Here is a 15,717-nt window from a genome sequence, read left to right as displayed (position 1 = left end):
GATGGATCAGAAAACATAACCCAACCATATGCTACTTGCAAGTATCCCATCTGTCACAACAAGATAAACACAGACTTAAAGTGAAAGGATGGAAAACTATCATACAGGCTAACGGTCCACAAAAAAGGGCAGGAACAGCCATTCTCATCTCAGACACGATAGATTTTAAATTAAATAAAGTAATAAAAGATAGGCAAGGACATTACATAATGATTAGAGGATCAATCAGCCAAGAAGACTTAACAATTATTAACATCTATGCACCCAAAGAGGGACCATCTAAATACATTAAGCATCTACTGAAAGAATTTCGAAAATACATCAATAGTAATACAATAATAGTGGGAGACTTCAATACCCCACTATCACACTTAGACAGATCAACAAAGCAGAGAACCAATAAAGATACAAAAGAATTGAATGAAGAGATCAACTGACTAGACCTCTTGGACATTTTCAGACTCCTCCACCCCAAAAAACTGGAATACACCTTCTTTTCAAATCCACATAACATGTACTCAAGGATAGACCACATGTTAGGCCACAAAGACAGCATCAATAAATTCAAAAGCATAGAAATCATCCCAAGTTATCTTCTCAGACCACAGTGGAGTAAAACTAACATTAAAAAACAAACAAAAAATTATTAAAAGACACAGAATTTGGAAATGAAACAACATGCTCCTTAAGAACCACTGGGTCAGAGACTCACTCAAGCAGGAAATTCAAATGTTCCTGGAAACTAATGAAAATGAAGACATAACCTATCAAAATATTTGGGACACAGCTAAAGCAGTAATGAGAGGGAAACTTCTAGCCATACAATCACATATTAAACACCAAGAAGAAGTTCAAATGAACGACCTTACTACACACCTCAAGGACTTAGAGGAAGAGGAACAAAGGAACCCTAAAGCAACCAGAAGGACAGAAATCACTAAAGTTAGAGCAGAAATAAACAACATTGAAAATAAAAGAACCATACAAAAGATCAATGAAGCCAAATGTTGCTTCTTTGAAAGATTAAACAAAATTGACAAACCCCTAGCCAGACTTACCAAACAAAAAAGAGAGAAGACTCAAATTTATAGAATTGTAAACGATGCAGGAGATATCACAACTGACACCACAGAAATCCAGAGAATCCTGCGAAACTTCTATAAAGAATTATATGCCACCAAGCTAGAGAATCTGGAAGAAATGGAACAATTCCTAGAAACCTATGCACTTCCAAAACTGAACCAAGAAGAACTACAAAATCTAAATGCACCAATCACAGACAAAGAAATTGAAACCATTATTAACAATCTCCCCAACAACAAAAGTCCTGGACCAGATGGCTTCACAAATGAATTCTACAAAACTTTCAGGAAACAGTTAGTACTCATACTTCTTAAGCTTTTCCATAAGATTGAAGAAACAGGAATACTCCCTTCCACTTTTTATGAAGCCAACATCAACCTGATACCAAAAGCTGATAGGGACAGAACAAAAAAGGAAAACTACAGACCAATATCTCTGATGAACATAGATGCCAAAATATTAAACAAGATCTTGGCCAACCGGATACAGCAACACATAAAAAGATTGTTCATCATGACCAAGTGGGATTCATCCCAAGAATGCAAGGCTGGTTCAACATCCATAAGTCAATCAATGTCATTCACTATATCAATAAAAGCAAAGCCAAAAACCACATGATTATCTCAATAGATGCAGAGAAAGCCTTTGACAAAATCCAACAACCGTTCATGCTCAAAACTCTACAAAAAATGGGAATAGATGGGAAATTCCTCAAGATAGTGGAGTCTATATATAGAAAACCTACAGCCAACATCATACTCAATGGACAGAAGCTGAAAGCATTCCCCCTCAGATCGGGGACTAGACAGGGCTGTCCACTGTCACCGTTACTCTTCAACATAGTATTGGAAGTTCTTGCCATAGCAATCAGGCAAGAGAAAGAAATCAAAGGAATACATATTGGAAGGGAAGAAGTCAAGCTCTCACTATTTGCAGATGATATGATAGTATACATAGAAAGACCTAAAGAATCCAGTAGAAAATTACTGGAAGTTATTAGGGAATATAGCAAGGTATCAGGCTACAAAATCAATGTACAAAAATCAGTGGCATTTCTTTGTGCAAACACTAAATCTGAAGAAGAAGACATCCAGAAATCACTCCCATTTACTTTTTCAGCAAAATTAATCAAATACCTAGGAATAAAGTTGACCAAAGAAGTGAAAGACTTGTATGCTGAAAACTATGAGTCGCTACTCAAGGAAATAGAAACTGATACCAGGAAATGGAAAGATATCCCATGCTCATGGATTGGAAGAATAAATATCATTAAAATGAATATTCTCCCCAGAGCCATATACAAATTTAATGCATACCCATCAAAGTTCCACCAAGCTTCTTTAAGAGAATAGAACAAACACTACAATCATTTATCTGGAACCTGAAAACACCTAGAATTGCCAAAACCATCTTGAGGAAAAGAAACAGAAATGGAGGCATCACACTCCCAGACCTTAAACTATATTATAAAGCCATCATCATCAAAACAGCATGGTACTGGAACAAAAATAGGCACACAGACCAGTGGAACAGAATTGAAAGCCCAGAAGTAAATCCCAACCCCTATGGGCATCTAATCTTTGATAAGGGGGCCCAAAGGATTAAATGGAAAAAGGAGGCTCTCTTCAATAAATGGTTCTGGGAATACTGGGTTGTAACATGCAGAAGAATGAAGTTGAACCACCTTATCTCACCAGAAACAAAAATCAACTCCAAATGGATCAAAGACCTAGATGTCAGACCAGAAACAATCAAATACTTAGAGGAAAACATTGGTAAAAACAGTTTCCCACCTACACCTCAAGGACATCTTTGATGAATCAAACCCAATTGCAAGGAAGACTAAAGCAGAAACAAAACAATAGGACTACATCAAATTGAAAAGCTTCTGAACATCCAAAGAAACTATTAAACAAACAGAGAGACCCCTCACAGAATGGGAGAAGATCTTCACATGCCAAACATCAGACAAGAAACTAATCACCAAAATATATAAAGAGCTCAACAAACTTAGCACCAAAAAAGCAAATGACCCCATCCAAAAATGGGCAGAGGATATGAACAAAACATTCACTACAGAGGAGATCCAAAAGGCTAACAAACATATGAAAAACTGCTCTAGGTCACTGATTGTCAGAGAAATGCAAATTAAGACAACACTAAGATACCACCTCACTCCTGTAAGAATGGCATACATCAAAAAGGACAGCAGCAACAAATGCTGGAGAGGTTGTGGGGACAGAGGAACCCTTTTGCATTGCTGGTGGAAATGTAAATTGGTCCAGCCTCTGTGGAGAGCAGTCTGGAAAACTCTCAGAAGGCTAGACATGGACCTTCCATATGATCCAGTAATTCCTCTCCTGGGATTATACCCCAAGGACTCCATAACAACCAACCCAAAAGAGGTGTGTACTCCTATGTTCATAGCCGCACAATTCATAATAGCTAAAACCTGGAAGCAACCCAGGTGCCCAACAACAGATGAGTGGCTGAGAAAGCTGTGGTATATATACACAATGGAATACTATGCAGCTATCAAGAACAATGAACCCACCTTCTCTGACACATCTTGGACAGAGCTAGAAGGATTTATGTTAAGTGAGCTAAGTCAGAAAGTTAAAGATGAGTATGGGATGATCCCACTCATCAACAGAAGTTGACTAAGGTGATCTGAAAGGGAAACTAAAAGCAGGACCTGATCAAATTGTAAGTAGGGCACCAAAGTAAAAACCCAGTGGTGAGGGGTAGACATACAGCTTCCTGGGCCAGTGGGGGGTGGGAGTGAGCGGGAGGGATGGGTCACAGACTTTTGGTGTTGGGAATGGTATTTATGTACACTCCTAGCAAAATGTAGACATATAAATCAGCAGTTAATTAATATGATAGGGGGAAAATCAGTTGTATGTCTCAAAGTTTCTCAAAACACAAACTGAATCTTTTCAATATATAGGCTGTGTATTTGATATGCGGACTCTCTCAAAAGCCTAGACCAAGTAGATTAGAAGTATCCAATAGCACAGCTATATAGAAGATACTGGATACTGTACAGCAAACCATAACAAAAGGACTTTTCAAAGTTAACCCAATTACCAAATAATGAGATGATAACATTAACTATCGATTGTCTTTTTGAACCCCAAGACAGCAGGAACCTCACATCTCCACTATAGAGCCCCTACTTCCCCCAGTCCTGGAACCCTTGGATAGGGCCCACTTTCCCGTATGCATCTCCCAATCCAAACCAAATAATATTGCATCCACCGATCACAACCTAACCAACGCAACGATTGCCACCTCAACATGCTTCACCTCAGACTGTGTCCAGAGACTTCACGTGTGGAATGACAACCCTTCATCTTCATTACTCTGTGAGACCTTTCCTTTAATAGTACACTCTAATTTCACCTCAGGTAGTTCACTTTCTAACAAAGTCCCATAACCTAGATATACACCAGTTTCTGTGAGAGAGAGCATATGTTCACATGTATCCATAAACTACTGCAAAATATATACCTGAAAGTAGAAGTACACTAGAGTTTGCAGTGAGTACCTCTCTAACACTTCCTCTCCACTACTCCAACAATTTGCTCAACAATTTGTTTGGCTTCGTATGTTAACTCTCTTTTCAATCACCAGGTTCCAGATGCCACCAGGATGCTGGCCAGGCTTCCCTGGATTGAAGACCCCACCAATGTGTCCTGGAGCTCAGCTTCCCCAGAGAACACCTTACTAGGAAAAGAGAGAGGCAGACTGGGAATATGGACCAACCAGTCAACGCCCATGTTCAGTGGGGAAGCAATTACAGAAGGCAGACCTTCTACCTTCTGCAACCCTCAATGACCCTGGGTCCATGCTCCCAGAGGGCTAGAGAATGGGAAAGCTATCATGGGAGTGGGTGGGTTATGGAGATTGGGTGGTGGGAATTGTGTGGAGTTGTACCCCTCCTACCTTATGTTTTTGTTCATTAATCCTTTCTTAAATAAAAAATTTTTTTAAAAAAGAAATTCTGATACTGTTGGTGGGGATGAAAAATGGTGCTGACCTTTTGAAAGACAGTATAGAACTGCTTTTTTTAAATGGAAGTATGTTATGTAAATAACTAAATAATCATCCTGAGCTGCTTATGGGAATATGAATTAGTCCAATCACTGTGGAGAGTAGTCTGAAAAATTAGAATAGATCTACCCTATGACCCTGCAATTCCTCTGCTGGGGATATAGCCTAAGGAACCAAACACATCCCTCCAAAAAGATCTGTGTATACCTATATGCACAATAGCACAATTTGTAATAATGAAACCATCTGGAAGCAATCCAGGAGTCTAACAACAGATGAGTGACTGAGTATGTTATGATATATATACATATATATATGCAATGGAATACTACTCATCTATGAAAAATGATGAATTCACCTTATTCACTTCATCTCAGATGGAGTTTGAAGGGAGATAACCTAGAAAGAGAAGGATGATCTCACTCACAAACAGAAGTTGAAAAATAAGAACAGAAGGGGTAACACAAAATATAATTTGGACTGGGTTTGATATATTCAGGAGGAGGTTTCTTGTCCTAGAGCATGATGGTGGAATAAAATGAGGAGGGGTTAGACTGTTATGCATAAAATTGAGAAATTTTACACATGTATCAACAACTGCATTTGCTATCATCTGTAATCTATTAATCATCCAATAAAAAATAAAATAAAATATATAAATAGCATATGTAAGTAAATATATAGTAACATGATACATATTAATAAATACATAATTAAATATAGTCAATAAAGAAAAGAAAAGAAAATCATATAATAAAAGTAACATATATAAACATGTATATAAAGAAAACACTAATTTAAAAAGATATATGTGCTTCTATGTTCATAACTACATTATTTGAAATGCCCAAACATATGGAGATTTTTCTAAAATATTTAAAAAATAAAATAAAAAGAGATCTGCTATATGACCTGGCAATGACACTTCAGTAAACATAAGTGTGACTATATCTTTTTGAACTAATGTTTTTGCATTCTTTGGATAATATATGTAAAAGCACCACTGATGCAAACTGGCGCAATTATTATGGAGAACAGTATGGAGAATCTTCAGACAAATACAAATGGAATTACCACGTGATCCAGCAATACAACTCAAGCTTTTATCCAAAAGACATGAAAACATTAATTCAAAGGAACATGAGCACCATCAGGTTTGTAGCTGCATTACTCACAATCGCCAAAATATGAAAACACTCTAAATGTTCATCAACAGAAAACTAGATATAAAGAAGTTATGGGGAATATACTCAATGGAGTGCTACTCAGCAATTTGAAAAAATGACATTGTGACCTTTGGAATGGATGGCTAGAACTAGAGATGATGCAAGAGACTGGCATACTTTAAGGATAATTCGTTAGTCACTATTAGGCCACCCCATCAGCTTAGGCCCTAGTTGGGGAGTTCCAAGATTCCCAAACAGTCATGGATGTGCCTAGACCTCAATTAAATCCCTCTCTCCATTGTTACTGGTAATCTCTATCAGGAATAACACAATAGACCCCTTTGTGGGCCCCCATAGGACCTTGCTCTCAATGTGGATCAACAATGGTAGAGAATGTTCCATACTCTGAAGGGAGGCTGGACAACATATTCTGTGTTCCACCTGAGCAAGATGGGTCCTGAAATTGGGGCATCTTGGAACATTCCTACTCAAGATCACAGAATGTGAGCTCAGATCTACAGGAATGCAGAGGTCACATAGGATCCTAAACTGAATAAGAGCTCCAGATCAGATCAAATTGATGGGGTTTACAGTCAACAATATTTATATACCTTTCCCATATTTGGGAGCTCCTCTCTTCCATGATCCAGTTTTCTGGTCCTTTTTGCAGCCATGACATCATCTTCTCAGACAATAACTTGGATCCACCTGCATATCAAATGTCAGGCTCAGAAAAAAAAAAAAAACTAGTAGTCATGGGCCCTTTGAAATACAACTAAAATATGCCTACTAACTGTCTACAAAACGGAGACCTCCAACTCTTCATCTGCACTATTCTAGCCTTTAGGTTCATAATTAGTCAACAATTTGTTTGGCTACATATGTTAACTCTTTTTTCAGCCACCAGGTTCCAGATGCTAACATAATGCCAACCAGACTTCCCTGGGCAGATGACCAACAATGTGTCCTGGAGGAGCCCCATTTCCCCAGAGCCCCATCCCACTAAGGAAAGAGAGAGACAGCCTGGGAGTATGGATCAAACCTATCAACACCCATGTTCAGTGGGGAAGCAATTACAGAAGCCATATTTCCACCTTCTGCACCCCATAATGACCCTGGGTTCATACTCCCAGAGGGATAAAGAATAGGAAAGCTGAAGGAGTCATCTGGGATCACAACAATACAGGACTAGAATAACTTCAGGAACCCACCAAATCAATGGTGAGTTCAAATACGTGTGGCTTATGGACAGAGAGGAGCCTAGGGAGAGATTAATTATCTGGTAACAGGCCAGTAGTTTACCAGTTGAGACACCACCTCCAGTCTGTTTTACCAACAAAAAGACAGGTGAGGGGAACAGAAGACTCCCCTAAGATTAACCAAATGCAACTGTTGATTCTCCATTGATACTGCCCTCAGAAGCTGGAGCAACAGGGGGGGGGGGGGCCTGTGCTGACACCAAGGGACAGAGAACTAACCAGGAAACTCAGGAGAGGATCTATACCTTGGTGTCCTAGTGGTGGGGCTGTGAGAGTCTCTTTGCATAACCACTGGAATATCTCTGCATCACCCTGCTTTATCTCTTGGTCAGGAGTGAGGGATTAAGCTAAAAATCCTATTTATAGTTTAAAAGACCTCAGGCTCCCATAGTCTACAAGGAAGAAGAAGAACAAAAATCAGAAAAGATGATATTGTATCCTTTTGGATGGAGCTGCAGATGATTATGCTTAATGAAATAAGTAAAGAATTGAAAGGTGTTTTCATTCATGTGGAATTTAGAGATCTGATGCACATGGACTTGAAAAAAAAAAGAAAACAGAAGCTAACAAACTTTCTAGGACTTATGAGAAACTAGTGGTTATTTCTGGAAGGTGTGAGTGCGGAGACACAGAACTTTGGTAGTGAGTTTAATGTGGAACTACACACTGTCTTACAGCCTTGTAACCTACTATTAATTACAATTTTTTGAAAAAAAATTAGAGTGACAACTTCCAAACATACTGGACCAGAACGTTTTCTTACTATTTTATAACTTAGATACTACTCCTTGTAGAGCCCTTTGCAGAGAGTAAAACCTACCTAGCTTGTTTTTGGATCTCGGGTTTAGAGTCAGACAAGTTAGGTGATTATCATGAGGCTGCCAAATCAAGCTTTGTTTTTACTACATGCCCCTGAAAACTTAGTAACTTGAGTGTGTGATGGTTTATAACTCAGTCATCACTAAATCAACACCATTAGTCTGAATTTAGAAATATCATGTGTCTCCCATTTATAACATACCTTTCTTTACCTAGGAAATTTGAGTCAATTAGGTCTATGCAACTCATATATCGAAGGCAATTCTCTCTCTTCCTTTTAATGCTTATTTTTAATGGAAGACAAATATAGAGAGAAAGATACATAGAGAGAGATTAAGTCCAAAGCATTGCTTAGCTCTGGTATGTGATGGTGCTAGGGAATGAACCTGAGATCTTAGGGCCCCAGGCATGAAAATCTTTTGAATAGCCATTATACTATCTCCCCAGCCCTAAGCCAATTCTGCTCTTGCTTAAGGCCCATTGCCCAGAGCACCTATTTGTTTTTTAGTTTACCTCAGTAAGATTGGCATAAATTTTATTAAATGATTTTCCTTACTTTTTGCCTCAGACTACTAAAATGGGTGATAATCACAGAATCAAAACCATAGGGGTAAAAGACCAGAAAGTTTATCTGGAATCAGAAAATACCTAGAATCATTAAAGCAATCTTAGAGAAGAGAACAAGACTGGAAGCATCACATTCTCAGATCTCAAACTATACTATAGGGCTTCCTTTCAAAACTTCCTGGTAGTAGAAAAAAAAAAAGTAGACAAACTGACCAGTGGAATCAAATTGAGAGCCCAGATAGAAGCTCCTATACCTATGGACATCTAATTTTTGACAAGGAGACCCAAAGTTTTAGATGGAGAAAGGAGAGTCTCTTCAATAAATTGTGTTAGGAAAAATGGTTAAATTGTGTGGAAGAATACTTAATCATTGCATTTTACCATACACAAAAGTAAACTCCATATGGAATATAGATGTTAGAGGAGAAGCCATCAAATATTTAGAGAAAAATAGCAACATAAACTCTTTTTGATCTAAATTTAGAAGCATCTTCAATGACTCAAATCCAGTTGCAAGGAAAACAAAAAGTGAACAAAACAACGGGACAGAAACTGATAAATTTCTGCTCAAAAAGAGAGACTCCTTACAGAGTGGGAAAAGAACTTTATATGATATACATCAGACAAAAGATTAATAACCAATACTTTTAAAAAAGCTCATGAAGGGTGGGGGAGATAGCATAATGGTTATGCAAACAGACTCTCATGCCTGAGGCTCCTAAGTCCCAGGTTCAATCCCCTACACCACCATAAACCAGAGCTGAGCAGTGCTCTGGTATTTCTCTCGGTGTGTCTCCCTCTCTGAATCTCTCTCAAAAATAAAATATTTTTTAAAAAGAGGTCACCAAACTCAGGAACAACAATAATAAACAAAATTTAAGAGGGGGGAAGAGACAGAAAATATGGACAGAATATTCACCAAAGAAAAGATCCACAAGGGCCAATAGACATTTAAAAAAATGTTCAAAATCACTGATTATCAAAGAAATGTAAATAAAGACAACAATGAAACACTACTTCACTCTGATGAGAATGGCATACATCAGAAAGTACAGTAACAACCAATGTAGAAGAAGTTGTGGGGTAAGAAACGCTTTTATACTACTGATGGAAATGAAAACTGGTCCAACCCTTGTAGAGAACCACCTGAAGAATTCTCAGAATGCTAGAAATAAACCTACCCTATAACCAGGAAATTCCTCTACTGGAGAGATATCCATAGGAAGCAAACACATCCATCCAAAGAGATCTATATACACTTATGTTTACAGCAGAATAATTTACAATAACCCAAATTTGGAAGCAACCCAGGTGGTGTCCAATGACAGATGAGTGGTTATGAAAGTTTGGGGTCAGATGGTAATGCACCCACTTAAGTGCACACATTACCATTAGAAAGAACTGGAGTGGAACACCTGGAATGGAATTAGAGAATACTATGAAAGGAAAGGTCTCACCCGAGTGACGAAGCTGAAGAGTTGTCATTCCACACCTGAAGTCTCTGGACACAGTCTGAAGTGAATCATGCTGAGGTGGTGCTCATTGCATTGATTAGGTTGGGATCGGCAAATGCAACATTATTTGATATGAATTGAGAGAAGCATGCAGGAATGTGGGCCCCACCCTAAGGTTCCAGGACTGGGGAAAATATAGGCTCTAAAGTGGAAATGTGAGGTTCCTGCTGTCTTAGGGTTCAAGAAGACAATGCATAGTTATTGTTATCATCACTTTATTTGGTGATTGGGTTAACTTTGAAAAGTCCCTTTGTTACGGTTTGGGGTATAATACCCAGCATCTTGTATATAGCTGTGCCACCAGTTGCTTCTGTTCTCCCTGGTCTAGGCTTTTGAGAGAGTCAACATATCAAAGACAGCCTATGTATTAAAAAGACTCAGTCTGTGTTTTAATAAAGTCCCCAAACCTAGATATAGTCCAGGTCCCCTGAGATAGAGCATATGCTCACACATGCCCATAAACTAGGGAAAATATATATACCTGAAAGCAGAAGTACACAAGAGCCTGCAGGGAATACCCCACCAACACTTAACCTGCACTATTCCAGTATTTAGGTCCATGGTTGTTCAACAATTTGTTTGGCTTTGTATGTTAACTCTCTTTTCAGCCACCAGGTTCCAGATGCCAGCATGATGCCGACCAGACTTCCCTGGACAGACGACCCCACCAATGTGTACTGGAGCTCCACATCCCCAAGTGCCACCCTACTAGGGAAAGAGAGAGGCAGACTGGGGGTATGGATAGACCAGTCAATGCCCATGTTCAGTGGGGAAGCAATTACAGAAGCCAGACCTTCCACCTTCTGCAACCCACAAAGACCCTGGCTCCATATTCCCAGAGGGATAGAGAATGGGAAAGCTATCAGGGGAGGGGATGGGATATGGAGATCTGGTGGTGGAATTGTGAGGAACTGTGCCCCTCTTATCCTATAGTTTTGTTAACGTCTCCTTTCTTTCTTTTTATTTTTTATTTAAGAAAAGATTAATTAACAAAACCATAGGGTAGGAGGGGTACAATTCCACACAATTCCCACCACCCAATCTCCATATACCACCCCCTCCCCTGATAGCTTTCCCATTCTCTATCCCTCTGGGAGCATGGACCCAGGGTCGTTGTGGGTTGCAGAAGGTAGAAGGTCTGGCTTCTGTAATTGCTTCCCAGCTGAACATGGGCGTTGAATGGTCAGTCCGTATTCCCAGTCTGCCTCTCTCTTTCCCCAGTAGGATGGGTCTCTGGGGAAACAGAGCTCCAGGACACATTGGTGGGGTCTTCAGTCTAGGGAAGCCTAGCCGGCATCCTGATGACATCTGGAACCTGGTGACTGAAAAGAGAGTTAACATACGAAGCCAAACAAATTGTTGAGCAATCATGGACCCAAAGTTTGGAATAGTGGAGAGGAAGTGTTAGGGGATACTCACTGCAAACTCTAGTGTACTTCTGCTTTCAGGTATATATTTTGCAGTAGTTTATGGATACGTGTGAACATATGCTCTCTCTCACAGAAACAGGTGTATATCTAGGTTTTGGGACTTTGTTAGAAAGTGAACCACTGAGATGGAATTAGAGTATGCTATGAAAGGAAAGGTCTCACCCGAGTAATGAAGCTGAAGGGTTGTCATTTCACACGTGAAGTCTCTGGACACAGTCTGAAGTGAAGCATGTTGAGGTGACAATTGTTACGTTGGTTAGGTTGTGATCGGCAGATGCAATATTATTTTATATGGATTGGGAGAGGCATACGGGAAAGTGGGCCCTATCCAAGGGTTCCAGGACTGGGGGAAGTAGAGGCTCTATAGCGGAGATGTGAGGTTCCTGCTATCTTAGGGTTCAAAAAGACAATCGATAGTTAATGTTATCATCACATTATTTGGTAATTGGGTTAACTTTGAAAAGTCCTTTTGTTATGGTTTGCTGTACAGTACCCAGTATCTTGTATATAGCTGTGCTATTGGTTGCTTCTGATCTACTTGGTCTAGGCTTTTGAGAGAGTCTGCATATCAATTACACAGCCTATATATTGAAAAGATTCAGTTTGTGTTTTGAAAAACTTCGAGACATACAATTAATTTTCCCCCTCTCATATTAATTAACTAGTGATTTATATGACTACATTTTACTAGGAGTGTACATAAACACATTCCCACCACCAAAAGACTGTGACCCATCCTTCCCACCCACTCCCACCCCCCACTGGCCCAGGAAGCTGCATGTCTACCCCTCACCAAAGGGTTTTTACTTTGGTGCCCTACTTACAATTTGGTCAGGTCCTGCTTTTAATTTCCCTTTCAGATCTTCTTCCTCAACTTCTGTTGATGAGTGGGATCATCCCATACTCATCTTTATCTTTCTGACTTAGCTCACTTAACATAAATCCTTCTAGCTCTGTCCAAGATGTGTCAGAGAAGGTGGGTTCATTGTTCTTGATAGCTGCATAGTATTCCATTGTGTATATATACCACAGCTTTCTCAGCCACTCATCTGTTGTTGGGCACCTGGGTTGCTTCCAGGTTTTAGCTATTATGAATTGTGCGGCTATGAACATAGGAGTACACACCTCTTTTGGGTTGGTTGTTATGGAGTCCTTGGGGTATAATCCCAGGAGAGGAATTACTGGATCATATGGAAGGTCCATGTCTAGCCTTCTGAGAGTTCTCCAGACAGCTCTCCACAGAGGCTGGACCAATTTACATTTCCACCAGCAATGCAAAAGGGTTCCTCTGTCCCCACAACCTCTCCAGCATTTGTTGCTGCTGTCCTTTTTGATGTATGCCATTCTTACAGGAGTGAGGTGGTATCTTAGTGTTGTCTTAATTTGCATTTCTCTGACAATCAGTGACCTAGACCAGTTAGCCTTTTGGATCTCCTCTGTAGTGAATGTTTTGTTCATATCCTCTGCCCATTTTTGGATGTGGTCATTTGCTTTTTTGGTGCTAAGTTTGTTGAGCTCTTTATATATTTTGGTGATTAGTTTCTTGTCTGATGTCTGGCATGTGAAGATCTTCTCCCATTCTGTGAGGGGTCTCTCTGTTTGTTTAATAGTTTCTTTGGATGTGCAGAAGCTTTTCAATTTGATGTAGTCCTATTGTTTTGTTTCTGCTTTAGTCTTCCTTGCAATTGGGTTTGATTCATCAAAGATGTCCTTGAGGTGTATGTGGGAAAGTGTTTTACCAATGTTTTCCTCTAAGTATTTGATTGTTTCTGGTCTGACATCTAGGTCTTTGATCCATTTGGAGTTGATTTTTGTTTCTGGTGAGATAAGGTGGTTCAATTTAATTCTTCTGCATGTTACAACCCAGTTTTCCCAGCACCATTTATTGAAGAGAGCCTCCTTTTTCCATTTAATACTTTGGGCCCCCTTATCAAAGATTAGATGTCCATAGGTGTGGGGATAATGTCTCCTTTCTTAAATAAAAAATAAAAAAGAGTTTGAGTCTCCACTTCCATCTACATAGGGGAAGCTTCGCAAACAGTGAAGCAAGTACTACAGATGTCTCTCTGTCTCTGTTCTTTCCTATCCCCTCTCCCATCTCAGTTTCTCTCTGACCTGTCAAAAAAAGAAAGGATAAAAAAGAGGGAGTGTGGCTGCTAAAAGCAATGGACTCATAGTGCTGTACTGAGCCCCAGTGATAACACTGGTGGCAAAAAAAAAAATGGTGGTATGTGTATGTAATGGAATACTACTCAACTGTTAAGAATGATGAAGTTATTTCTTTACCTCATCTTGGGTAGAGCTTGAAAGAATCTTGAGTGATAAACCAAAATGAGAAAGATGAGTACAGGATAATCTCACTTGCAGGTGGAATTTGAGAAACAAGAGCAGAAAGGGGAAATACAAATTCAAACTTGGATTGTATCTATTCCACCATAGCAAAGGACTCTGGGCAAAGAGGGCATGGAGGGGACTACAGATGGGGACACTTTGAGGTTCTAATGCATGATGCTATAAAAAGATCTATGTTGAGGGTAAGAGTATTTTTTTTAAATGCATATCATAGGAGATGAGAAATATTACCCAATGTGTCAACAACTGTACTATAAACCATTACCTCCATAACTAAATTGGAAACTAATAATGTTGTATGTAAGCAGTTTAGTGTTATTATTTCTCTCTCTCTCTCTCTCTCTCTCTGTGTGTGTGTGTGTGTGTGTGTGTGTTATTATTTCATGAGTTGTAGCAGATGATAGTCATCAGCCCCAACAGGTCAGGTTAATAAACCTATACTTCAAATGTTAATAAGTAATGACAAAAATGGAATTAAGATCAAGAGGAATTTCTCTAATGATGAGTGAACAGGAGTATTTCTGCATATGCTCGTGTGCTATGTGTCTACTCACATCTTCTGTCCACTTTTTTATTGGGTTAGTCTTTTTTGTTTTACTGAGATGTATGACTTTGTTATAAACATGTTTTTTATCATTTACTTGTCAGAAATGTGGTATGCGGATATCTTCTCCTAATTGCTCAGTTGCCAGTTTATCCTGTGGTGTTTTCTTTTGATATTTAGAATCTTTTTAATTAGTTATTTTGGGGGAGTGGGACTTTACCTGGGAACTTCCCCAGCTATTTCCCCTATATATTCATCACAGAGCCTCTAGAAAAAATTACAATACAACATTCAGGACAATAGGAAGAATCCAATCTTCTTTTATTAAGTTGTAAGGGAGAAAATTGTGTAGAAATAAAATTAGAGAGGAAAGATCAAGGAAGGGCAACCCCAAGGGCTTGGCAAGGTCCCCAAAGGTCTCCGTCTCTTTTTCTTATACCTCTTATATGTCACAATGGGGCCCACTTCCTACTAGCCTACTGAAACCACTAAGATGTGGTTACCTTATTGAAACTTCTCCCACTACTTGCAAAGTACCTTTCTTGTATTCCCTTCTCCCATGCAATTTCCATGACATAGGAATCATGTATTGTGAATGTGGTGCATCAAATGACTCCCCATTTCCAGTATCTGTAACCTTGTGCTGTCCCTAATAGCCCCATTTATTTAATTGTGTTTTAGTTTCCCATGCCCAAAGGGTTTTTTTCCAAATATCAATGCCTCTTTGATGCTAAGATGCCGAAATGTTTCACAGAAATGTTCTTCTATGTAATTTATAGTTTTCAAGGTCTAATATCCAGATATTTGAACCACTTTGAGTTAATTTTCATGTATGGTGTTAAGTGGCAATTTCATTTCATTTCTCTACATATGGCTGTCCAATTCTCTCAGCACCATTTGTTGAAGAAACTTTCTTTCCCCCCATGA

The sequence above is a fragment of the Erinaceus europaeus genome, chromosome 6, assembly GCF_950295315.1.
Source record: "Erinaceus europaeus chromosome 6, mEriEur2.1, whole genome shotgun sequence".
In the NCBI taxonomy this organism is placed as follows: Eukaryota; Metazoa; Chordata; class Mammalia; order Eulipotyphla; family Erinaceidae; genus Erinaceus; species Erinaceus europaeus.
This window is presented reverse-complemented; position numbering follows the sequence as displayed.